At 47.0% G+C, this 27,214-nt stretch overlaps 1 long non-coding RNA gene across 1 annotated transcript in view; it reads left to right on the top strand.

Moving 5' to 3' along the window:
- LOC142814065 (uncharacterized) overlaps positions 1-27,214 on the top strand; it is a 97,342-nt gene that overhangs the window by 24,209 nt on the left and 45,919 nt on the right. The window contains exon 2 of the long non-coding RNA XR_012894795.1: positions 11,700-11,840. This is a non-coding gene — a long non-coding RNA (uncharacterized LOC142814065). The remainder of the gene's footprint in view (positions 1-11,699; positions 11,841-27,214) is intronic.

The raw sequence follows: 27,214 nt of genomic DNA, 5'->3' as shown, positions 1-27,214 counted from the left end.
CGCCGACTGTCTCTCTCGTGCGCCTGTCGACCAACCACCACCCGACGACCTGGATGACGACAACTACTACTTGGGAACGATAACTACCGACGACTTCGCTGAACGACAGCGGGCCTACCCAGAACTGAAGGCCCTAATAGAATACCTCGAAGGCAGGATCGCCGAAGTCCCGAAGGTATTCAAGCGCGCACTTGCGTCGTTCTTCCTGCGAAACGGTCTTCTCCAAAAGAAAAACTTTTCACCGCTCCGAGCCAAGTACCTCCTTGTGGTGCCTTCAGCTCTGCGACCAGAACTCCTGCAGGCCCTGCACGACGATCCGACGGCAGGGCACCTCCGTGTTTCTCGCACGTTCGCGAGGATACAAGAAAGGTACTACTGGCCACGTCTTACCACTGACGCACTCGTTATGTGAGAACATGCCGGGACTGTCAGCGACGCAAGACACCGCCGACAAGGCCAGCGGAACTTCTGCAGCCAATTGAACCACCTTGCCGACCTTTCCAGCAGATTTGTATGGACCTAATGGGGCCGTTCCCAACGTCGTCTTTCGGAAACAAGTGGATCGTGGTGGCTACCGACTACTTCACCCGCTACGCCGAGACAAAAGTCCTTCCCAATGGCAGCTCATCCGAGGTAGCTAAGTTCTTCGTCGAAATTATTGTCCTACGTCACGGCGCCCCGGAGGTCCTTATTACCGACAGAGGAACGGCATTTACTGTCGACTTAACTCAAGCGATCTTGGTATACAGCCAGACAAACCACCGCCGGACGACAGTGTACCACCCAGAGACCAACGGCCTCACCGAGCGGCTTAACAAGACGATCGCCGACATGCTGGCAATGTACGTCGATGTCGAACACAAGACGTGGGACGCCATTCTTCCGTACGTGACCTTCGCATAGAACATGGCGGTGCAGGAGACGACGCAGATATCTCCATACAGTCTCCATATTGAGCCATCAGTTCCAAGTTGGCAATACGGGTGGCTTGATGTTCCAACTGCGCCGATGAGTTGTCAACGCACTCCGACCAAGACGCGACGTCCGTCGTTTCGCCAGCAGGCGGCTGCGGAAGCTCGTATTGTTTCAGGCTCATCATTTCCATGGGCAACCTCGACTGAAGGCGTTCGAATTCAGTTCTTGAGATCCGCTGCGACGTACATTGAAAGCATGTTGATGTTAGTACAATTAGTGCGCTCGGTGAGGCCGTTGGTATGAGGGTGGTATGGCGTGGAATGGCGATACTGACACCCACAAAGCCGTAGCAACTCTTCGACAACGTCAGCGGTAAACTGTCAGCCGCGATCACTTATCACCACACGAGGGGCCCCGTGACAAAGTATGATCGAGTGTAGAAGAAACCATGACACATCAGATGATGTAACTGAAGTAACCGCCATCGTTTCAGTATACCGCGTCATGTAATCTACGCACACAATAATCCAGCGGCGGCCGGTGGTAGACTTGGGGAAAGGCCCCGGTAAATCTATGCCGACTTTTTCGAATGGTGATGTCGGTGGCTTAACCGGCTGAAGTGGGCCGGCCAATGGTGTGGTAGGTTGTTTGTGGCGTTGGCAGACGTCACAACTTGCGACGTAGTGCTTTGTGGTGTTCCAGAGTCGAGGCCAGTAAAAACGTTGTCGGATACGGTGAAGCGTTCGGGCAAATCCAAGGTGCCCAGGCGTGATGTCATCGTGCATGGCTTGGAATACCGCAAGACACAGGCATTCTGGCACGACGAGGAGTAGTGTGGAGCCATGGCTAGAGTAATTCTTGCGATATAGTAGGGCGTCATGAATCACGAATGGCGTGGTGCGTTTAGAGCTACGAGCCACATCAATCATTGGTTTCAGCGAAGGGTCACGCTGTTGCTCGTGACGGAAGACGTCCAAATTTCGGAAGTTGGATGAGATTTCGGCCAGGTAGTTGTCGAAATCATTATCATCAGCATCGACAGTCGGAGATGGAAGACGAGATAAGCAGTCGGCATCGTGACATCGAGCGCTCTTGTAGGTCACAGAATAATTATATTCTTGAGGCCGTAGGGCCCAGCGAGCCAACCGACCAGCTGGGTCACGTAGTCCGACAAGCCAACAAAGCGAATGATGATCTGTGACGATCTTGAACTGCCGGCCGCACAAATAAGGTCTGAACTTTTGGACGGCGAAACAACTGCAAGACATTCCAGTTCGGTGACCATATAATTCCTCTCCGCCTTAGTCAAAGTACGACTTGCGTACGCCACGACGTGCTGGTTGCTGTCGTGATATTGAACTAGCAAGGCACCAACACCGATACCACTAGCATCTGTATGCAATTCTGTGAGTGCCTCCGGGTCGAAATGGCGCAAGAGGGGCCCGGAAGTAAGCAAATACTTCAGCTGCTCTAAAGCAGCCTCTCACTCAACGGTCCATCGGAATGGGGCGTTTTTGTGGAGCAACTCTGTCAGGGGATGAGCCAGCTGGGCGAAGTCTTTGATAAACCGACGAAAATAAGAACACAGGCCCACGAAGCTACGGAGATCCTTCACAGACGTCGGTTGTTTGAAGTCTCGGACAGCACTGATTTTGTGCGGCTCTGGTCGTATACCGTCCCTGTCGACTAGATATCCAAGCACAAGGGCTTGACGCTCACCGAAATGACACTTCTTTGCGTTTAAAACGAGACCAGCTTGTTTGACGCAATCTAGAACAACGCTAAGCCGATGGTTGTGCTCGTGGAATGTCTTGCCAAAAATAATTACATCATCGAGATAACACATACATATCTCCCATTCGAGGCCGCGAAGGATGGAGTCCATGAATCGCTCGAAGGTAGCTGGGGCATTGCATAAGCCAAACGGCATAACGTTTAATTCAAATAACCCATTAGGCGTGACAAAAGCAGTCTTCTCTTTGTCAGACGGATGCATTGGTATTTGCCCGTATCCAGACCTTAGGTCGACGGACGAAAAGTATGCGGCCGAGTGCAAACAATCAACAGCATCGTCGACGCGTGGTAGCGGATACACGTCTTTCTTTGTGACGGCGTTGAGACGGCGGTAGTCTACACAAAATCGCCAAGAGTTGTCTTTCTTTTTTACCAATACAACAGGAGCTGCCCAGGGACTGCTGGACTCTCGAATAACGCCTTTCTGCAGCATGTCTTTGACCTGATCGGCGATCACTTGCCTCTCTGACGGGGATACACGATAGGGTTTCCGGCGTATCGGTGTAGCATCTCCCGTGTTGATGCGGTGGTGCATACGGGATTCGGGCAACATGGAAGAACGCTTGTTTTGAGCGAAATCAAAGAGTCCCGTGTAGCGTGTAAGTACCTACTCAAGGACATTCTGCTCGGAAGAAGGCAACGACTAATTGATCATACGTTTAATCTTGGCTGAGTAGTTGGGCGCAGTCTGACTGATGGCTAGAGACTCTGCGACCATTCTGACGTCAATTGTGGCCTGCTCCTCAAACGTTCCCAGTTTGAATCCGGCTGGTAGAACAACAGGCTCTGAGGCTGCGTTGAGCGCCTACAAGCAAGCATGTCCGTCGATGGCTGTAAGGATAGACCGTGGGACCAGCACATTCTTCTTGATGGTGTTTGCATGATCAGGCTCTACAAGTGCAGTGCAGGGTCCTGAGCGGACATTAGAAGAGCATACGGGTACAAACACTGCTGTCCGACCAGGGATGGTCACATCTTCAGACAACAAAAGAGCATCGATGGGCAGAGTCGGAAAATCGTCAACTATTGCAGCGGGCAACGTACTTTGTAGAATAATCTCTCCAGTTCCATAGTCAAGCGTAACGCCGCCTTCATGAAGGAGGTCTATCCCTAAAATGACGTCATGAGTTGCGCAAGCCAGTACAGTGAATTCAACTAGGAAATTTTGTCCGCCAATCGTGAGTACAACTGAACAAATTCCAACAGGGCATAACGCTTCGCCTCCAACTCCACAAAAAGTTTCTTTTCGATTCCACGCGAACATAACTTTGTGACCCAAGAAACGATGTTTGAAACGAAAGGTCATAACCGAAACAGCTTCACCATTGTCTACACCGTGTATACACACATGCACTTTGTTCATCAACATCACAGCAGAAGGAGGAATTGGCGAAACTGATCGTCCCGCGACCACACCTCCATCAGTCGCACCAGTTAGTTTCCCAGCCGATGCGGGGAAGGGGACCGACGACGCGGAGACGGCGACCAGCGGGACCGTTTCGGAGGCGGCGTCAGGCTTAGTTCGGAGGCGGGAGACTCGCTGCGAAATTCGTTAGGTCATTGTTGTCGGGGATGGTGGTCGGCCGGGTGAGAGGTCCAGGTTTCGTGCATACAAGGAGGGTGCGTCGAAAAACGTGGCGGGACAGGCGTTTCGTACATACGAGCCAGATACGTCGAAAAACTTGGCGGTGCTGGCGGCCGTCTGGGACAGAAGCGCGAAATATGCCCTGGGAGACCACATGTGTAGCAAACGGGGACTTGTCGGCTTACATTAGCAAGAGCAGAGGTGGCAGAAGTACGCGGAGACGGGTCGCGCTCCGCAGGAACATTTTGTGATGACGGATAGTAATCTTCTGGTAGAGGCCTGGTTGACGACGGTCGGAGGTCCGGAGCGGCACGTCTAGATGATGACATCTGGTGGTGGCCACGACCCGTCGGGAAAAAGGGAATTCGCGGGGTAAAATCTGCAGTTTCTGTGCGTGGTCGGTTTTCGACGTGGCGCTCTCGCATCCAGTAGGGAGGTGGTTCGGGGCACGCGGCGAACGAGCATTGGTGGTGAACGCCACCTGCTTGAAGTCGTACGAGCTCTTCTCGAACTACCCGACGTACGAGGAAGGGAATGTCTTCGCAGGTGGCGACGTCCATACTTTCGACGTGGGAACATTGTCCAAGCGCCCGAACTTGGGTAGAATTTTTCGGGTCTTCAATGCCTCGAATGCGCGACACTGCTGCCTGAAAATTGAAGGAGTGTTCAAGTTTTCTTTTTTTATCAAAAAATTGTACACGTCCTCGGCGATGCCTTTTAACAAATGACCGACTTTGTCTTCGTCAGACATATTTGCGTTGACAATACCGCAAAGCTTCAATACTTCTTCAATGTAGGTTTTCACGTCTCGCCGGGCAACTGAGCCCTACGTGACAGCGTTTGCTCAGCTTTCTTTTTCATGGAACTTGTGTCCCTAAAGCAGGCCTTCAGTTCCTTAACAAATATATCCCAAGTGGGAAGGACATGTTCATGGTTCTCAAACCAAAGCAAGGCTGTCCCGGCAAGGAAGAATACTACGTTCACGAGCTTCGCCGGTGCGCCCCATTCGTAGTAGCGGCTCACTCTGTCAAAGTGTTTTAGCCAAGCGTCCAGCGTCCACGTCTTCGTCAATTTTACCAGAGAAAATTCGTGGCTCGGGTGCCCAGTAGTCTGGTTGTCGAGGTCGATGGCCACCTTGTGCCGTGTCGGTAGCACTGGTGGATGCAGCAGCGTAGTGCGTCAATGGGATTGCTGGGTCGTCGTTCATGCTGATGTTGTCTGGGGGTAGGCCAGCTAAGCGCCTGCTTCTTCGAAGAACTTCTGCTGTGGGGTCCAGGATGGCAAGTCACCCAGCACCGCTCCACCAAAGCTGTTACAGATGTGATGGGTTTATTTACACTGAAAAAATGTCGGCGCTCGACCGTAACTGCCGAATCACCATTGCTCGAGAGCGTCCGATCTCTTCTTCTTCCTCGCTCTTTCAGTCCGAGTTACAAACGCTAGAAAGTTAAACAATTCAGAAAAGTGACTCCGGCGCACGGAATCGAACATCCAACCTCTTACTTGTGACTACATGGTGTTAGCCCCTGAGCTACGATGGAGCACCTCCTCTAACGTTGAAACGGGAAGCTACTCATATCCGCCACTTATACATGGCGATGACCGTCTCTAACTATCGTGTTTCCATCATTGCCAGCGAGATGGCGCAAAGAGCGCCATTGCCAGATCGTCACGACACGGCGAGGCGCAATCATGCGTTGATATCCCACGCGTACTTTGCCCTACAGAGGTTGCGGGGGGAGGGGTAGACGCTCCCGCGTGCGGACGCTTATCTCGTGGTGGGAAGAATCGTATGCCTTTGGTTTTCAACGGAACGATCGTTTTCCAGTTACCCGGCACACAAATGTTACTGCACTTGCTGCACAGTCTCCGTTTGCGGAAAAGGGGCGCTTTTCAGGTTAAGCGAAGTTACAACTGAGACATTTATTCGCGTTCATCTGTACCTGTGCGTACGTTTCATAAGCTATTTGAGCGTGAACAACGCTGGGCACGTGTCGCTCTCCTTTCCATTTTTCGCGTGACGTTCCAAAATGTGGATATCGCATTCATCGCTTCGCTTTTGCAGTAAAGCTGTGACTTTTTCTTGGGTCCTAAACAGGTGTTTGGGAACCCAGTTTAGCCTCCACACGCCATCATTCCTAGTCACGCAGGTGCAACTCAAGTCGTTGTTCTAGTATATTAGCAATGCTGCAAACGAAAATTGAGAGCTATATCTCCGCGGTAAGATGGCGCCAATGGAACGTTAAAAATGCTTAATGGAATGATTTAAGTCATAATATTTTAACAACCTACAGTGCCGGCGAAATAAGCGCAGGAGCTATGACCGTGTCAGTTGCACCTGTTGAAATAAATTTCAACCACATGCTGTATTGCACATTTCTCAACAATTGTTTTCTTCCATACTGACCCTGAAAGAGGGTAAAAGGAAGTTTGTCTATTCAATTTTTTTCTGCTTTGGCGAAAAAAATCATTTATGAAAACTACTTTTTTATTCCTACATATTGTACCTCGGAAATGGTAGACGGCCTTTGCAGCTCGACTGCTGAGCATGGAAATTTTTTGCGCGATCTCTATGAAGCAAAGTTAGAGAATAAAATGTAGTAGACGGAACCGTACACTTACCGAAATTGTGTTGAAACACAACAGCGAGATGCACCACTCGTAGATTACAGTTAGAAGTGGTATTTTAGGATCAAGTATATGTGGAAATGAACGCCTGCATTTCTTTTTTTCGTGCTTGCTTTTCTTTTTCTCCTTGCCAACTGAACAGTTTCGTTTTCTTTCCAATCGAACACGCCTGTTTAGGTAAACCACCCCGTCGCTTTTTAAAATGCTACACGCACTAGATATGGCAACAGACATTGCCATTTTTTCGCAGACTTAAGGGTGTCATGCCCAGCTGTTTTTTTCAGATGAGTGCGTTTTAAAGGTGCGCTTGTTATTTTATACTTCACATAGAGTGAACGTTTAAAGCAGTAGCCGTTGCGAATATGTACATAAACTTAGCAAAAACTTTGCTACACCTCGTTTCACGTTACTGGTCCTTTAAGGAATGCGACTTTGGAACAACTTGGTTTGCTTTTGGTACTAGAAAACTGTGGCAAGGCACGAGAATCAGGATATACAAACCACGACCTCTGCGTTTGATGTGCATTTCTTTAAATATGTTGTCTCTACTCAAAGTGGCAAATGTCAACTGCAGTCAGCCAATGTATTTCGAATTGTTGTGGTCTCTCGTCACTGTAACGTCGTGTTGTTATTCTACGAACGATGTTGGCACTCCGTATTCCATATTTTTTCAAGCGCAGAAGAACAATTGGTTGTTTGTATTCGGGCTGGAGACTCGTTTAATGTATATATATCTTCGGGCAGATAAAATCTGATGCAGGGTAAGGTTGGAGTGGCGCCTCTCTTCGGGGTCAACGCTGTATCCTCACCGCCGTGCTCAGGAAATGGTTCGGTAATGCATTTTTGATGCAGCCAAGACTTCTTCATCCCAGCATCTCTACTCTCTGGTGCGCCTGCTATTTTCGATATGGGAATATTCGATCACTCGTTCGCGACGTCGTACATGATGTTTTGGTGGGGTCGCCACTCGCTTCACGAATAATCATGGCGTAGGCCACTCTTCAAGAAATGTGCTATATGTGAACATAGTGCTATAGCAAGAGCTCCGTCGTTTCTGACTAATGTGAAAAAAAACGACAAACACAAGCTAGTAGTTTACAGCAATACGAATTTATCCGGTAAATAATTTATTAAAAGAGCATTTTCAGCAATGAAAGAGCATTTTCATATCTAAAATTCATCAATTGGTTGGAGTGAGCATCTATCAGGGGTAGCAACCTCGTAAAGCAGGTTCGCGTCTATGAAATCAATCTTTACTGTTGTAACGCGAGCAAATAAGAGTGTTTTTATTTATCTATTTATTCATTTATTTATTTATCGATACTGCAGGCCAATATGCTGGCCCATGCAGGAGGGGCAAATACAAAATACAATAACAAGGCATTCCCAAAAAGACTAACAGTGCAAGAACAAAAACATACAGTGCAAGACGCTTGCTTCGCAAAACAATTTACATTAGTGATAGCAACGAAAAAAAAATCTTAAGACAATAACAGAGCACTACACAAAGCATGGGATTCACGACATAATTGTATTTGTGTTGTGTAATTTTATTCAAGTATTGGCGATTTTGTCACATGTTTTTGCATGTTTTGGTGTAAGCATACAATGTTATCTAACAGTATGCACTGCCGAAAATAACACTGTTATTAGGTCCTTCATTTTTCAACAAGAAGATGAGAGGACAGTAATCTTGTCCAGCTGCCGACCCCAAAAGTACACTTTACTACATTAACACCAGTGCAGTGCAACAATACTTGAGTGCAGTACAGCCTAATTTTATGGAATAAGTAAAGAATAACTGAAAATAATAGAGAATTACTAGCTATATTGTAAGAATATTCATTAAAAACAAAATACTATAACCTATTGGAAAGCTTGTCTGGTCAAATGGAACACCAAATTTAAGAAAATTGGCTATTTAGGTGAAATCAAGTCCCATAAACGTCAAATTTCCGCCCAAAGTTTAATCAACAAGATACACACTCCTAATATATAAGAAAAAAAATTCTACAGATCCTACGTACTCTGGAAATCGATGTTATGCGAAGCGTATATAGGCTTGCAAAGCATCTGTATTGCAATTTTTATGGAGGGATACGTCACTAAGTGACGCTAAAAATTGGTAAAATGAGACGCACAGATATACGCCTAACAGCCACATATGTTTTATATAACCAGCTCTTTATAGTTACGTAACAATGCCAACAGAAAGGTGGCTATCAGCAGCACCATAAGCAGATAGTAATCCTGGACGCCGCAACATAAATCCACTTAAATGAATGACACTTACGGCGGTATTGTAGGAGGACATATGTAATGCTTATAAAATTAGAAAGCCTGCACTGCAACCACACTTGGCATTTCCCGAAAAACATGAGTTCATTAAAAAGGTAGTTCCAAGACCTGGCTTGGCTCTCTGATAAAATACTTGATTACCACGCAGATTCCTAGGATTTGATTCCTGCTGGGGCAATGATATTTCCTCTTTGCATTCGTCCCGTCAACGCTGCCGATGTAAGCTTTTTCTTAACGCTTAAGCGTTAAAATTACCCATGAGTGGTCTCGCCGTTCCCGGGTAGACAAAAAGTGTCAATCCCCTGTGGCACATGCCCACCGGCGGGTTTTGTCACTGTCTAGAGGGAAGTATTGGATGACGTAGGCGACGGGATTGAGGCTTTATTCATGTAAGGACAAGCAAGTATTCTTGAGAAATCATCTTATCCCCCCATTCTAATTTTGGTTTTTCCAGAGTTAAAGGACGATAACGAGAGCACCCAGTCGTAGATAGATAGATAGATAAATATATAGATAGATAGATAGATAGATAGATAGATAGATAGATAGAAACAAAGAGATGCTTCGCATTTCATAAACTCCGAAACCTATCTATCTATCTATCTATCTATCTATCTATCTATCTATCTATTTATTGAAATAATGAATACGTGTCTGTTGTGACCGTTTTCTTCAACCAACGTCAGCCTGTGTTACATGCTATATTCCATCTTAGACGTTGTCTTTAGCACTTCGCAGGCTTCAGGGACCCTTAGCCAATAGGACAAATGATGAGCCCCTCTTCATGCGTTCATACACGCCGCATCACCTGCTAAACGTCGCCTTGGCATCTTCGCGCACACATTCGGCGAGTACACGACATCACTGAAAAAACTAAAAATAGAGAACATGCCTGCATATAATGAAAGTAATGGCCCCCACCACGAATTGATCACGTCATCCTTTTGCGCTAAGTGTCCCTCAAGGTCCAACCTGACGCTTGTATTAAGACATGTCTCGTACTCGCAGTGACTGGTGTCCATCCACCTCCCTGGCATGGTGCCAGCTGGGCCGTCTCTTATTGACGTGGGAGGATACATTAGCTTCAATGGCAGATATGCCTCGCGTCTCGCACCGATTCAAATTAAAATTCGAAAACACGCACACATTCAGCGTGGCACACATGTAGAATGCGGCATACTTGTCATATTCCAATTGGAGGGAAAACAAAGCATACCATGGTCAGTGAAAAGACCTCAGCATTTCGTCACACAAAGTTTCGAATTCGCAAAGGATTTTTTTGCATTAAATTTATGTCTTGCCGCGTCAGCAGCAGTGTATTCGGGGCTACATTTACTGTGCCAGTTCTAAGAACAACTACGATATATTGAGCGTTAGGCTTAGCAGGCGGAAATTAAAGAAACAGGATTGATCAAGTCTGCAGAGGTGCTGCCATGTTGATTTACATCTACAGTTGCCTGGTTGTCTGTTGTTCTTCATAAAATAAATCGAAGAAATACGATGTAGATGTAACGAGGAATAAGCCTACTACATACTCATATGCAGAAACAGATGCTAAGACAGGGCAGGTTTATCAACCTTCACAATTGCAGGGCAATTAGTACATATGAAAAATTGTTTTCTTGCGTAGACACGTGGGTTGCTTACGAACCATGGCTTTGGCAGTGCTGAGTGGCAGTGCTCAGGAGTGGGCTTCACTGGCTACACGTCATGCTTTTACACTCTAGAAAACAATTATGCCAGGCTCTTTTTCGGAAGTCCTGGCTCTTCGCGTATGTGACTCTCCTAAAACAGACACGTTGCCTCTCTTTGAAGTCACACGACTCTTACAAGAGTTTGAGGTGACCCCCAAACACAGTTGACGAGCCAATTTTAACAGAGTCATACATGTGGCAGGCCAGGACTCTAAAAAAAAGTAGTGTATTTTCTATAATATAATTTACTAGCTTCCTGCGATGAAAACTGCGGCTTCACAAAAGCAGTGATTCAAGGTATAGTAGATTTTAACCTAATAAAAATGCAAGCTCCGCTTCCAGTGCTCCAGTGTGGCTGTAATGCATCGGCACAACAGTACAATGCTAGGCGACTCCTGTTCCATCCATAAGCGCATTTTTGGTGATAGTGCAAATAACACGCATAATAAAAACGTGAAGTTCTCCAATCTTTCTTCAAATGTTAAGATTCGCGGAGCAGTAAAGTCGCAATTTTTGATTAAATTTGCCAAAATATAAAATAGTTTTATCGAAAACTAATAAAATGAACCCGAACTGGCACGAACAAGAGATATGCCTGAAAATTGTGTAGTTTCGAATACGTCACTTACTTAATGGACTGCAATTCAATCTAAAATTTACTCTTCTGGGTAGGATAATGACCACTGTGGGTGGAGCTTGCGTTTATTCTTAGGCTGTCAACGATTATATGTTCATTTTTGTCGATTGATTATGTTTTACTGAACTTATATTGTTTCTTTTTCAAGGTGTGGGCTTCTACATTGGTGACCCGTGCAATCAGACATGTAGCAGCGTTCTGTACCACGTGTTCTGCAACGTCACTTCTCGACGCTGCGAGTGCAGGCCGGAATATCCTGTCAACATAGAGAACAGACAGTGCGTCAAAGGTACGCTCACACCTCAAAAACCTTTCCCCTTCCTTGGCTTGAATGTTTCAAGTGCATACTGATGGTGAAAGTGCAGTGGTGCACCCGTGAGCAACGAAGAGAATAGATAGAGCTTCTAAGCACGTTGTTGTTGCTGCTGATAGTGCAATATAACCATAAGCGAGGTCGTATTACTCTTCCTTATTTGCATCTTCCATTCACTGGTCTTCTAACCATAGGTGACCGTCGTCTTACATACAGCAGCCGAAAGTAAAGAACGTGAATCACGAAACGTGAGCGCGAATTGAGATAAGTTCATCAGTTCTCTGTCTCTCCCACTCTCTCTCTGACACACACACTCACACACACAAATACACACACACACACACACACACACGCAGACGGACACAGATATATTGATACACCACAGCCGGCACAGCCTGGCTGCAAGAAAGAGAAAGACGACGTTGGTGGCTGGTTGTTGACACACACACACAAGAAAAGCCGCAATTAAGATATTGAAACACAAAAAATGTCATCTTACAATGTGCGATAACATATGGGCAAAGCAGGAGTATCACTGAATGCAAGACGACCAAAAATGCAAGACTACGTATAAGTGCTTTGGGAACTCCCAAAAAAAGGAAAAGACTATCTTAAAAACTGAAGTGGTCAATTATATAAGCATTTTCACTTGACAGGGCTCGACAGCTTTTTCACTGATGCTTATGCAGACCTTAAAAGAGTGGCTGGTTTTCACTGTCCCGTAAATAACGATGACGCGAAAGAAGACAGACAGAAAGACAGACAGACACAGAACTTTATTGAGGTCCTGAGGAACACTACCTCAAAGAGGAAGAGCAGCGGGCCGCTCCCACGTCAGGATAGGTAGGCCGAGCCTCACCGCGGCATTGTGGGCCCTCTGGAAAGCCCAGAGTTGATATAGGAGTTCTGAGCTCTTGAGCGCAGAGCTTCATTCTTCTTCGGTCATGTGCCGAGAATCGCGTGATGAGGGGCACTACCAGAGCATGTGTTCTAACGTGGATATGGCGTCACAATTCGGCAGGTTGCATTAATGCCTTCAATAAACTAAAATAAGTGTCTGGGTCCTACAAAGAAGACAGTACAAAAACATCTGCGTTGTACAAAAAAACAGCGTTGCTGCACCTGATGTATGTATGATACTCCGTATCATACATACATCAGGTGCAGCAACGCTGTGGAAGCTATGCAAGAAGTGCAGTCAGCAATACGTGGAACTACGCGCGTCTCGCGCTTGGCTTTCTTGTTGTGAACGCTCGTGCAAGTCGAGCATGAACGCGCGCGCATGACGTCAAGAAATGTAACAAATCAAACATCAAGAGGTGAGAGCAAAGAGATGCTAAGATCCAGGACAACTTATAGACAGCTGCTTACCGGGGTATCTTTATCTACGACGCACAAAGCACCTTCATTTACCACTAATCCCAAGGAGCAAAAGAAATCATGTCTCAGATGAAAAAGAATCATCATACTATTTTTTAGCGCGAATGCATTTATTGCAAGAAGCGTCGCTATCCTCCACATCGATGCAACGGATGTATAAAGCACAGCATATGTGCATGTCAACGCGAATATAGGTAACTGCTCCAGCTTTGACGCACTCCTCATATAATTGCCGAAATATTTTCCGACAAACTCGTTGTCATCATCACGAGGTATTTACTACCTTGACCATAACTAATTAGATGTTACAGGTTATGAGGCCAAGGAACGTATAGGGCATTTTATCAGAAGTTCTTGTAAGGTAAAACATAATAAAGAAATTTGCACGAAAGGATAATTGCCATGAGCAGAAACGTCCCGTCCACTTTATGGACTTTATGTGCGTCCATAAACGTGGGAGCGTCAGTCAGCACCGCCAGTAGCCATTACGGCAACTGTGGAACGCTGTTAGCCAAGGACAAGTTAGCTTTTCGTCCGCTTTTATTTCTTCACATTTACGTTACGAACACTTCTAACACCATCCCCCATACTTTCCTTGGCATGATTATCAGATCTCATTAACGTTATGTCAAGAAAGAAAACGAGCACTTAAATGTACAATCTTTCCTTCATTCATAGCGAGGGCCTCGCTCTGGCAGACTTGGTGCCTTCAAGTAGCATACGAGGGACTATTGGTCAGCTGCCAGCCCGTAATATGTTCACCTGCTACGTGAAGCCAAAGATAAGAGTGTTCTACACTCGCCGTCATGGGTTCTGGTGACGCTGACTGACGCTACCACGTTAAAAGCCACACATATACCTCATAAAGTGGACGGTGGCATGTAGCTCAGTTGGTAGAGCATCGGACGCGTTATTCGAAGGTCCAAAGTTCAGTTCCTGCCTACGGCAAGTTATATTTTCACCCACTTTTCTTTCTTCACAATTACATTACCATTCAATATGACAACTTCCTCTATATTTCCATTGGCATAATTGTGAGTTAGATCTAACCAATAATGTGCCTAACGGAAAGTGAGCCCTTTAATCTACACTACTTTACTTGAAGCAAAACTAATGCCACTCATAATAGAATGAACTCTAAAACACTTTGTTCACCCATCGTGCTTACAAGTTATGCTTTATTAGACATTTTTGACATTTTGGACAGGCTATGCTTTATTAGACATTTTGGACATTTCGGCATTATTAGACATTTTGGACACATGCCTTCTTTACTGGTATTTAATTAGGAGCTTTTTTAAGGCTTGCAACGTAAGTTCTGAAATACAAAAAACGAAAATGAAGGCTCACTGCGCACTAGTACCTGATTGGCAGCAACCAACGAAAATCATATTTTGTGATTACACCGATTCCTAGAATAATTTCACAGGCCACAAAAAAAAACTACGTTTGGTAGACCAGCTGCCAGATCATAAAAAAAAATCATACTTTCGCTGCATGCCCTCTGCAATGAATGCAATTGCGAGAAAAATATAAAGCAGCTTCACAGTAATTTCGTGAAGCGTATAAGAAGCATGATACTCCGCAGCCTCCCTTGATTGCTTTAATATTGTGTAACTTTTTTTCTCACTTCCTTTTTTTTCTCTGCCTATGTACTATTATCGCTTTTTTTACTATGCTTAATCTTGTTTATTTTTATGAGCAAAGCTCCTGAAAGCTTCGAATGAGTGTCTCGTCGTAATCATATGTAGCCACTTCTCTTGAACAGGTACTTGTACATATAATACGCTGAAAAATTCAAATGGTATGATACTAGAGGACGTTACTTGTAATATGATAAATAATAAAAATCAAAGCATATTCATGGAGTGAATGATCTGAGTGGGGCGAACTGATTGATTGATATGTGGGGTTTAATGTCCCAAAACCGCCATATGGTTATGGGAGACGCCGTAGTAGAGGGCTCCGGAAATTTTGACCACCTTGGGGTCTTTATTGTGCACCCAAATCTGAGCACACGGGCCTACAGCATTTTCGCCTGCATCGAAAAGGCAGCCGCCGCAGCCGGGATTTGATCCCGCGACCTGCGGGTGAGTGTGGGGCAAAGCGTCCATTATTTCGTCCGTGGTTCCGGCCGTCCGTTTTTTCTTGCTTCTGTTCATATGTGCGTCCGTCCCACCAGCCGTCCGTCCTGTATCCGTTCGTCCACGCGTCCATCCATTCATCCGTATGTCCATCCGTCCGTCCGTGCATCCGTACATTAGTGCATCCGTCCATGCGTCCGTTCATTCATGCGTCCATCCGTCCGTCCTCTCGGTCGCCCATCCGTGCGTCCATCTGTGCGCCCGTCCGTGAGTCCGTCCCTGCATTCGCTCTTGCGTCCATCCGTCTCTGCGCCCATCCACGCGTCCGTCCTTTCATGCATCCGTCCATGCGTTGGTCCATCCATGAGTCCGTCCTTGCGTTAATCTATGTGCCCGTCCATCCATATGTGCATCCGTCCCTGCATCCATCTGTCGGTCCATCTGTCCCTCCGTGCGTACATCCGTCCCTCTGTGCGTCCATCCGTTCATCCGTGAATTCGTCCGTTAATTTGTGCATTCGTCCATGCGTTCATCCGCCCGCCTGCCCGTCCGTGTGTCAAACAGACAGACAGAGAGACGTCGGACGAACGCGACCAGCAGATGATTCAAGGTTTGTCGATAAAATGCATGACACGTGCAAAGCGGCGGCAACTCGCGCTTGAAAACAAAACCCTGATACGCGAGCGAGCGAGAAAACAGGAATGACGTCACGCGAAGGCGTTGGCAATCACGTGCTCGTCGACGGCGCCGTACGCTAGGGATGCGGTGTAGTAAAATATCAGCCGTTTCGCCAGGTACGCGCGTTCAGAAGGTCCGCGGATGGACAAGGCTGCAGAGCGGCGTGCACGCAAGGTGGTGGCAGCTCACGCTCGAAGATGGAACCCGGATGTGCGAACACGTAAGGTAGAAGTGTGCCGTGAACCTGCGCTACGGCGCCGACAAAATCATGGCGTACGAGAATGGGAGGCCAAAGCGGTGCTGCAGTGGCGTGCGGACCCGGCTTCGCTCCTCTCTCCGTCATTCACCCCGTGGATATGCTGTAGCTTTTTCCTGCTCTTTCTGTCTTGCTCCCATTTTTGTCTCTTTATAGGTCTGTTTCTTTCAATCTGTCGTTTTGCCTTTTTCTTTTCCTTCACGTTTTTTCTCTCTCTTTCTCTCTTTTTCCCTATCTTTCTTCCCTATCATTCTTGTCGATCTCCTACCCATCAGACTTGTTCCATACCGCGCCAAACAAACTAACGCACATGTTCTGGAAGTGGAGCAGTTGTTCTTAATTTACGACGCCACCCTCTCTCACCACCTTTTCGTCCCACTTCACACCCCCACCGGCAGTAACAGTACTTGACGTGATTTCACACCAAGAGACGCCGGAAAATCAGAAAGCGTAGACCTCCTAGAAGGGGGTGCTTTCGCAATGTCAAATTCATTATTTGCACCAGAGGGAAAAACTACCAAAATAAACCCGACTTAGGCGTCGAGTTTATTTATTATAGACAAAAATAACCTTTGCTAGAAGACAATAAAAAAATTAAAACAATGATGATGATGATTATGATGATATTTATGTATGGCTCACACTCACTCTGAGGAATTGGCCAAAAAATCATGTAAATAAACGAAATAACGGGCCCAGTTTTTTATTCAGCTTTTTCTGTGATGGCATTTTACCAGCGCACGAAATGCGGTAAATTAGTGTGTACCTGTCCAAATGCTTGAAGAAGATGTTGTCAAATGGCTTTCCAGGGCGTTGCAAATGCTGCAAACTAATTCAATAGTATACACCATGGCAGGCAAAGAGGTCCTTTAGATATGCCAATATTACTGCTTTCGCGAATAACCACTGCGAAGATGCATACGAGGTACCCACAGCCATATTGTATTTAGGTGTATGCTTCAACAACCTAACGCGCTGTCTTTTGTGGTGAGGTCAGAGCCACCTCCTCAAACAAGGAAATCGGCCGTCGGCTTCAGCACGTGTGATGCATCAAATGAGCATCATCTGATGACATCACATACCACCAGATTTCGTGGCATCGTCATTACGTCATGTCACTTGGCGTCGCATGACACTATCACTTGCTCAAGCGTGTACCGATAATGAAAGCAGTATAATACCAAGTTAAGTGCAGAAAGCTTGTGCTTTTTCCGAAGCATCTCGCGGCGAATTTTACAAGAACGCGATTTCAGTCCTACTGTTTACTGTAAGGCTTTTTGTTTACACTTGCTTAGTATGAAAAAAACAAAACAAACAATGATGTTTCTGAGTAAGTCAAGTACGGCAGAAACTAGGTTAGCACGACTTGGCTTCACACTTTGCTGGCAGCAAAATACTTCCAGCTCTTCGAGAAAAGTCTAGCGCGTGTAACCAAGAGCCTTAAACCTGCGGAAAGCGTCCTCACACTACTTGCAGACAGCAAAAACTTTCGCATGAGTTAACAGTGTATGCATCAGAGTGAAAATCGCAACGAACACAAGTATCCTTGTTTGCTTATTCAACAGAGGAAACAAGCGTTCATTTTCTTTCACTAAGTAGACAAGCAATAAAGCCAGTTATTTCATGCAAAATCAACGGTCAGGAGAATGAATTAACATGTTTTCGTGGAATCTATGCAAGAGAATTGTTGCGGTAAGCATAAATATTAACTTAGATTTTGAGTCCATCTACAAACTCCTCTGCATGACTGTTGTGGATGAGGCTGTCTACCAGGACAGGAGCAGCTTCTGTCTTTACGTAATTGCAAGTGATTCAAATACAACTTTTTAGAGAGTGTACTATGACCGACAATTTTCATGAAAGATTAAACATTGCTTTTCTGCGTAGATTTATCCTAGCAGCAAAAGGAAGCAAGCTCTTTTCTTTGCTAAGTGGAATTCCTGTAGACCAGCTTGTGCGCCGCAAATGGCAAGGTGCTTCCTTACCAAAAAAAAATTGTGAGAAGCACAAAAGCTAATAAAAACGCTCACTTGAGCTGAATGGTGAGTAATTGAGTGAAGGTCGCTACGAGAAGGAGTCTTTTTGACGTCCCGCTGGCTCTGCCTCCAGGAGAAATAGAAACCACGGTTTTACCTTGGAGACTACGCTTCACAAGAATGAGCGCTTTAGCAATTGCTACTTCAAAATATTTGAGTCTGAGCTTGGCTATCCGCACTTGGCATGATGGAGCAGTTCGGTGCGTAGAATGAGCCAAATAGCTGCCTACAAAAAAGGCGCTGTGAATAAAACCTCAGGCTGAGAGGATGTTCCGTCTAAAGGAGCGGCTCTGCGCCCCTCGGGCCATTTTTAGAGCGTGTTTTACCACACGCTATGCCAGATTCCTACGTATTGTTGCGTGCATAAACCGATGGGGTAGTTAAAAACAGCAGCGTTTGTCGTCAGCACGTCCTTGGCCGCTGTGGTGTCGTGACTGCCATGGCTGGTGGCTGTTGTACGGTAATGTACTTATGGTGGAAGAAGAGCCTTCGGAAAAAAAACGTAATTTTCCAAAGAAAACCTACGTGAAGATTAGCACACACACACAAAAATCTTGCTTCGTATTCAATGTCACACACGTGTTTCACCATGCGCTTAATAAGGCAATGCTCCATATGATGACGAACCCTAGAAAGAAAGCCAGTTGTGACAATCCTCGAAAATAGTGTTCTAAAGAACGTTAGAAATTGCTATAAAACTGAAAAGATACCTTGCTCATTCCAAAGTTCCGTAGAATATGTACACTCTACAGCGCAAAGGGGCCTTGCAACACTTGCAGGAAACGTCTTTGATCTACAGTCGAGGTTAGAGCACTGTGCGCAAGAAATGTTTTCCGGCGGATACGGGCCGGGCTAAGGCTTGAAAGTTTGGACCTGGGCCCGGCCCAGGCTTGTTGCTGAGGGCCGGGCCGGACTGAGGCCCGCTCATTTCAAGGCGAAAGCCACACCTCAGATTACACGCGAACGTCCAAAGCATTCCGTGCTGAACTGAAGTGACAACTGAAATACCGAACTGAAGTGATGGTGGAATTGAAAGCTCGCTATGATTAAGTACGTGCCAGCTCAATGCAATGCGATAGAGAACCTTGTGGATTTAAGAGGAAATATACTCTTGAAAGACGACAATATGTCCACGTTGCTGGAGGTCGTTGAATGCTTGTAGCCCCTAAATGAGGCCAGCGAAGAGCTTGAGCACGACAAAGTGGCACCCGACTCCTTGTATTGACGTACTATACGAAACTGAAAAAAGCACCTTACTGCTGCTTCGACAGACTCACAAGAAGTATGCACGCTCACGATGACGCGAGAAAATGTTCAAATAAAACAGTTCATAGGAGAGCTTCACAATATGGCAACGTTGTTGTGCCCGCCTTTCTGCCATCTCCATGTTCTTGACGAGCAGGAGACGGAAACTGTTCACGACAGAATACGCGAATTGTTGATGGGTGTACAGACTGGTCCACTGTTAAAGGGAACACCTGCGTGAGCAGCATGTTTAGATTTTGCTATCTTACGGAATCATTGTGGCTTAGATATGCATAAAGCCACAAGTGGTTAAACGTTTCCACTCCTCTTGACAGACTATTGACTTGCATAAAGATTGTTTCTTTATCTACTTGCTTTCAGAGGGCCAGGAATATTGATGGTGGGCATTCGAATGTTCCCTATAACAGTGGATGATACTGTACATCTGCGTTTGCCACAAGGAGAAACGAGCATAGGGCAGCAGAATAACAAACCCTCATCGAAGCTTACGTCCCTTGACGAGTTTAAGAAGTGACGCGATGCTGCGGAAACTCAACCAGCCAAAAATGAGCTTGACAGTTAACTTATGGACAGTGACCCGTGAGGGATCATTGAGAAACTTCTTTAATGGTGCACGAAGCCTCTTGTAAAATAAACCGCGGGTTTTCATTTCTTGTAAAAAATGTAGATTGAATACCTTATCACATGCGCTATCATCTAACGCTATTTTAGTGGAGCTGGGTACGTAGTTAGACACAGGAGGACCTGCTTGAAGCCTTAGAGCCTGGAAAACTTGCTTGTCTTGCTGAAGAACATGTCGATTTTTGCTTTTGCTGGTCTCTTAACGCGCCTATTTCTGAGGCATCATTTTCAGGTCCGGTCTTTTTGTGGGACTGTTTGTTTTTTAAGCTTATTCTTCATGTTTGTTTCATAAAAAAGAGCGAAAATGGTTATCTGGAGCAGCATCAAGTATGGTTATAAACAGGCTTCATTATATTATTATATTGTACATGGCGCTTGCGTTTGCGTGATGATGTTAGAATATAATTGATTTGTATGTCATCTGCTTTGGTGGCTGTTTCCCATATTTACGATAAACCTTTCTTATTTCGCCGTAACAAAATATTATCCAGAAGCCTGTTGTAAAAATTCTGTAATAACTATTTGCAATCGTGTGTAGAAAAAGGCATTAAAGAAAATGTCTCGGGTGTGCTCCTATTCACTTTTTCCCTGCAGTTGTAAAGTTATTTTGAATACAATTTTCGGAATGTTTTATGCTGCTATTGTAATGCTGCTATTAACTGCTAATGATGCTATTGTACTGCTATTGTAATGACTTGCCTTGTGCCATATAGGCATTTCATTTAGATGCGCTGGCATTGCACGCTAAAATCATGGTACGTCTACGAGGCACGCTCTTGTGGGAACCGGAATAATTTCGAGCCCCCGAAGTTCCTAAACTTGCACCTAAAGATGAGTTGAGGGTGTCTTGCATTCTGCCCTATGGCGGATGAAAAAATAATTGAGGGAGCATTACGTCACGCAAGGGAAGCCCAACGTGTCGCGCGAGTCAATCCCACTGTGTTGGCATAGCACGTCATCAAAGTGTCAGAGCGTGCGGTAGTTTCTAGTGCCCTCAATGATGTTCCGTTTTTGAACCTCCTGCCTGAGCCGGCCGCTGGTCTGAGCCAAACAAGCGCGTTTTGATTAAGAGCTACCAGACGCCATGCTCCGAAGTATCGGCTAGTCTCGTTTCTGACACGATCTCCAGCAAAAGCTCACGTGTTGGGCGGGAACTGCTGTGTTAAAAATGCCCGGCCAAGGCTGCGTGCGTATCGTCATGCTGCCTCCCTTATTTTACTTACTCCATGTATTACCCCCACCAAAATGCGGTTGCTGTGGGCGCAAGAATCACACCTGCATTTTAGGATTTGACAGCAAAACAGCTGAACTTCCGGGCTACCACCACGGCCACAGCAACATTTCCATGCATGTAGACACCGGATTTTCCTCCCGATCACCCGCTACAAAGCGCAAGGCATCACTAATGACGGTCATCAAGAACAAGAACATTTAACGGACCCGAGCCGCACCTCGTAAGTAACACGTATGCCCCGGATAAGTTTAATATTGTACGCCCGGGCCCGGGCTTGGTTCGGGCTTCATAATGTGGGTCCGTGCAGTGCTCTAGTCGGGGATTCCATGCACATGTGAGCCAAATGTTACGGAGCAGCACACAGGCCAGTATTTAAAATTACTTTTCATATTTGGTTAAAAAATTGATCCTGTATCTGCATGTTACACTGCAAATGTCGTCGAAAGACGATATTCTTGCGTCTGGAGAGAGTGAACAAACGTTTATTTGATGTTCTGTGCAAGAAAAATGTTGAATGGTATTTTAGAGGCGCTGCCTTAGAGTGCCTTGAGCGTGCAGCGGAGGCGAATGAGCGTATCAAGTCACGTCTCACTTGAGACATGAGCGCTATCTGGCAGTTAGCTTGGAGATTGAAGCGCGCGCGCCCTGCACGCTCGTCTCAGAGGTGATAAGGTGTAGAACGCAAGGTGACGGGTAGGTGCCACCTTCGTGTCGTGTCGTCTTAGCAAAGCGTTGCAAACACTTGCCTTTTCGTGCAAGCGTTGCATCGTCAACGCAGCCTGATAAGCAATACGGTCTTTGGAATTACCTATGTCTTTTCTAGTAAAGAGACACACGTAAAAAATATTCACGTGTTGTTATGGTACTTCAGATATGCGCAATAATTGCTTTTTATTTGACAATCGCACAAGTATAAGCACTAAATCTTGACCAACATTGGTGGGCACTGTGGATGGGGCCGGCCGTTTGGGGTATCGTTCGGTGCCGTTGGGAGTATCGTTAAGGACAAACAAACAGACAATTGTACAGACCGACAGACGGACAGAAGAAAATTTTTGCGTCAAAGAAGCCCAAGAAAGACTATTGTCTTTAAAATCATTTTCTCTTCTCTCGAGCTCCTTGGAAGGTTGGCCACTAGGGGGCCAGAGAGTGCGGACGCGCTTCACATCGGCTCCGCAGTTTTTCGATGTCTGTAGCAGCAATTCAGATCCACGTTCAACGACCCATATCTGAGAAGATTCGCCACGGTCAGGACGCCCTGCTGGTTACAAATTTTTGGAGGTGATCCATTTTTCTGGTCACCGCAGCAACGCTATTTTGGCAGCACACCGGCAAGCGCACCAGGGCTATCGCAGTACTGGTCGACGCCATTGCTTCTGTCGCAAGCGCGGCTGCGGTCCAAGCCTAACGCGAGCCGTGCGAGGCCCCCTCGCGACTCGTTTAAGGCATAACTTACGATCATAGTGGACGTTATAATTGTACAAGATGAAGACATATCGCAGAAGGAGATTCAAAATGACAAGGGGGGCTTGAAATACGCACCAAGCATAAGAAAAAGGCGACGCCTGTCGAGAGGACCAATCCAGCTGGGCAGGACGCGGCCGCGTTGAAAACGAAAGAAACCTATAAAAGAAGAGCAGCCAGAAATTTAAGAAGACTTGGCATGACGATCAAAAAAACCAACATGCCGGTAGAAATATCAAGGTCATCGTGCGCCCAAAAGGCGGCTTCAGCACCACCACACATCGTGCGGCTCCAATCGGAGACGTCATACGCAACGCAGCCGAACTGAGACAAGAGGAAACAAGAGGCGATATTTTTCGTGTGAACGAAATACAGAACCTTATAGTGGTCAGCACTTCATCGAAGGACCGGGCCAGAAGGTACTGTGAAATCACCAAGCTACACATGGGAGATAAAGAGTACGAAGCGAGCGCATACGCAGCAGTGCCCGAAAACGCAACCAAAGGTATCATCCGCGGGATACCCGACGAGGACACCACGGAAGACATAGAGAGACATGTCGTCAATGAGCACAACCCAACGCTGTTGCACGCGAAGCGAATGGGCCAGACGGCAAACGCCGTCGTCGTATTTAAAGGAAGTGTAGTGCCACACTATGTCTACCTCAATGGAACTGAGCATCGTTGCGTGCTATATAAGAAACAGTACGAGACGTGCTACTCAAGTGGCAGACTTCGACACAGATCCGATGTTTGCCCCAACTCAGAGAGCAGATGCAGAGGCTGTGGCTGTGAGGATCCGCTGGAAGATTATTAATGCGAACCGAGATGTCTACTTTGCGGCAAAGGCCACCAGACCGGAGACAGAAAATGTCACACAAAGTACAGGACTCCTTACCTTGTCAAGAAACGCCAATGGGAACGGAGGAGACAAGAGGAGGAAGAAACATCCAAGGCTCAAAGTCACTACACGCAAGGACAAGACTTTTCGTTGCCAGAAGGAGAGGCACGTTGGCAACCCAGGTCACACTCCCGTTCTCGCACCCGCTCTAGGTCGAGGCACACTGAGCCACAGCCCACGCCTAGAGCCAGAGCAAACACCAGACCTAGGTCCCCGAGCAGGTCTATCGCGAGGACGGGCCCCGCGACGATGCGAGCTCCCGGAAATGAAGACACGAATGTGCGGCCGAAAGCTTCCCAGGTGAGCTGGGCGGAAACCGCCTCTGGGGCGCGCGCGCGGGTCGGGACTGCCACTATTAACAGGGAGGAGGGCCATAAAATGTTCAAGCAAATCGAAAAAAGGCTCGTGCAATCGGAAAGCGATAACGCCAGATACATGCATGTTATCAAGGAACTCAGAGAAGAAAACGTTAAAATAAAGGAAGAGGTAGCTAGAAAGGATGTCATCATTCAGTGCGCAGAGAACACAGAGGAAGTCTAAGTTGGGCAGAAAACAGTATCCATACCCGCGAAACTCAAGGCAATTGAAGTGGATATGGCTCAAGCCGAAAATAAAACGCAGAAGAGTGAGGGCGAGACTTGGAAAGGCAGGATAGATTAGAAGCTCAAGTAGAAGAAAACATAAAGACATTGCAAAAGGAAATAGCAGAAGTAAAGAACACGCGTAAGAGCGAAACGTAGGGTATGCTGAGCCAACTTACCAGCGTGATGTAGCAGATAACCTCTACAATGCAGCAATATCAGCAGCAGCTCACGGCCCTTCAGATTCGAGTCGAAACAGTAGAGAGGTGGTTGCCAGCTAGCAACTGCGGACCCTTCAAAACCACAGGAAAACTATACAACAGGCCAGGAAAGACGGAAGCAAAGGATAACACTGGAAAACACCAATATTGGTAGGCACAGTGGCTAGACACGACAATAACACTTATAAAATCTGGCAATAGACGTGATACAACTGAATAGACAAACACCAAGGCTAAATTATCGTGTTATAGGTTCTTTAATGAGACTACTCCTCGCGACATACCAGCCGTTGTGACGTTAGTCAACTACAACCTTAATGTAACGCCATACGAGAATAAGCACGACAGATTACCACACTTGGTACTGGAGATAGTGCCAACGAAGAAACGGGATGATAGTCTTTTCATACTTAATGTGTACAGTAGCCCTCGACGTAGTTACCGATTCCTAGCGCTACTCAAGAAAGTGGTACGCATTGCGGGTAATCGGGCTGTACTCGTGGCGGGCGACTTGAACGCGCATTATGCAGCGTGGGGATACAAATATGTAACTTGAAAAGGCAGAAATATGTGGAAGGACTCCCAACAGAAAGGTTTCACTCTCGTTACTGATCCTTCTGCACCAACGCGAAGAGGGAACAGCGTTTGTTCCGATACATCACCTGACCTCGCATTTGTTAAAAACATCGGAAACGTTAGGTGGACTAACAAACAAGCAGACTTAGGCAGCGATTATACCATTATAGAGATCCAAGTCGACGCGGGACCGCGCAAGGCGAAAGCCAAACGACTTACACTGGTGGAATGGGACAGGTTCAGACGGATCAGGAACGAGGGGAGTAACTCCGTGGAAAACATTAACGACATCGAAAAATGTACAGAAATGCTGAGGCGGGACGTCGTGGCAGCTACTCACGAAGTCCCGCCCGACGCCAACCTTGAGGTCTTGGACAGTAAGCTATTACACACGTGGGAGGCTAAGCGTAGTCTACAAGCAAGATGGAAGACTCAACGACACTATAGGACCTTGCGCAGGCGGATAGCCAAACCAAGCCGAGTTATCGAGGAATACGCGTTACAGCTTTGCCAGTCACAGTGGGAGGAAACTTGTAACAGCATGGAAAGTCAGCGCGGAGTTTTCGCTAAGACGTGGAATCTCCTCAGGTTCCTACTGGACTCAGAGGAAACCAAAATGGTACATAGGCAGAAAGGCAATAAGATAATACACGAATTCAGTGGCACCAGTGAAGAACTGTTGAACGAGCTCAGGACGAGGTACACAAACCAAGACAGACCCTTAACTCACTCTAAGTACGAAGGTATGGCAAATGACGATTTAGATAGATCTTTCAGCGTTGCCGAAATTCGCACGGCGTTGCAAAGGCTGAACACTAAGTCTGCATGCGAGCCAGATGGGGTTACTAGCAAACTGCTTAGAAATGTAGATGACGCATTTATAGGGCAACTCACTACTTTCATTAATGAATGCTGGGACAAGCAACCGATCACTCGGCAGTAGAAAACTGCCCGCATAGTAATGATATCCAAATCCGGAAAGCGCCTAGTGCAGGAAAATTTGAGACCTATCTCGCTGACGTCCTGCGTGGGCAAGGTCATGGAGCACGCAGTCCTCGCGAGGATTACCAAGTATCTCGATCACCACGACCTGATTCCTCACACCATGCTAGGCTTCAGAAGAAACCTTTTCACGCAGGACGCCATGTTACAACTTAAGTACCAAATAATAGATAGCACGACCAGATCCGCCAAAGCGGTTGTGATGAGTGAAGAAAACGACAACGACGGAAGTGCGGGGCAAGGCGCGTGTAATGTGCGCGTGAGTGTCAGCGAATCAGCTGATGACCTGTGGTGGCCCATAGAGGCGGCGTGCCACGATTGGGCCACGTATGACCATCCCGTGGCGGTAAGCTTTGTGGCTGGAGACGAGCCGGAGCAGCGGCAGACGGGAGACAGCGGGCCGAAGCGTCGGACGCAGGCGATCCAGGTTTCGGCCAGGGAACGCGGCTGTCCACGCTACTGCCGTCCAACTACCAGCTGGAGTGACGTTGCCGCTGGAGTACTGCAACTCGGGGCGCGGCCTGGCCTGCTGTTCTTTTCCTTGCCGAGGGCATCGCGGATCTCGGGGAGGCGTCTCCACGGTCAGTCGTTCGGCACAGCGATGAACGTGGTCTGGCTAATGGTCACGGTTGCGCCGAGCATCGCGTCTCGACGCAAGCTGTTCGCTGGACGGGCTGGCCATTCCCCGCATGGAGCATCGCGTCTCCGATGCGGGTTGACTGCTCCGTAGCAGCACCCACGCCATCAAGCGCTGGTGTCATCACAGCGTCGCACATCGGCAAGGGACGAGCAAGACGTTCTGCCGGGCGAGACGCGGGCGTGTGTACGGAGGACCATGGAGCCGGGCGAGGTTCAGGGTGGCCGAGAATCCAGGTGCCAGGGGAGTTCTGGCTGAATCGAGGATCGCCGAGTGGTGCCGAGCCGTACCGAGCGACGCGCCAGACTTGGACGTGGGCCGCGAGCTTATTATCTGCAGTGTGCACCCGAAGGTACCTGGCGGTGCTTTGGCCAAGAAGAAGGAACGTGCGAAAGAGAGCTCGAGGGTTGAGGC

This window comes from Rhipicephalus microplus, chromosome 4, assembly GCF_043290135.1.
Source record: "Rhipicephalus microplus isolate Deutch F79 chromosome 4, USDA_Rmic, whole genome shotgun sequence".
In the NCBI taxonomy this organism is placed as follows: Eukaryota; Metazoa; Arthropoda; class Arachnida; order Ixodida; family Ixodidae; genus Rhipicephalus; species Rhipicephalus microplus.
The sequence above is the reverse complement of the archived record's forward strand: the minus strand, read 5'-3'. Positions and strand labels throughout refer to the sequence as shown.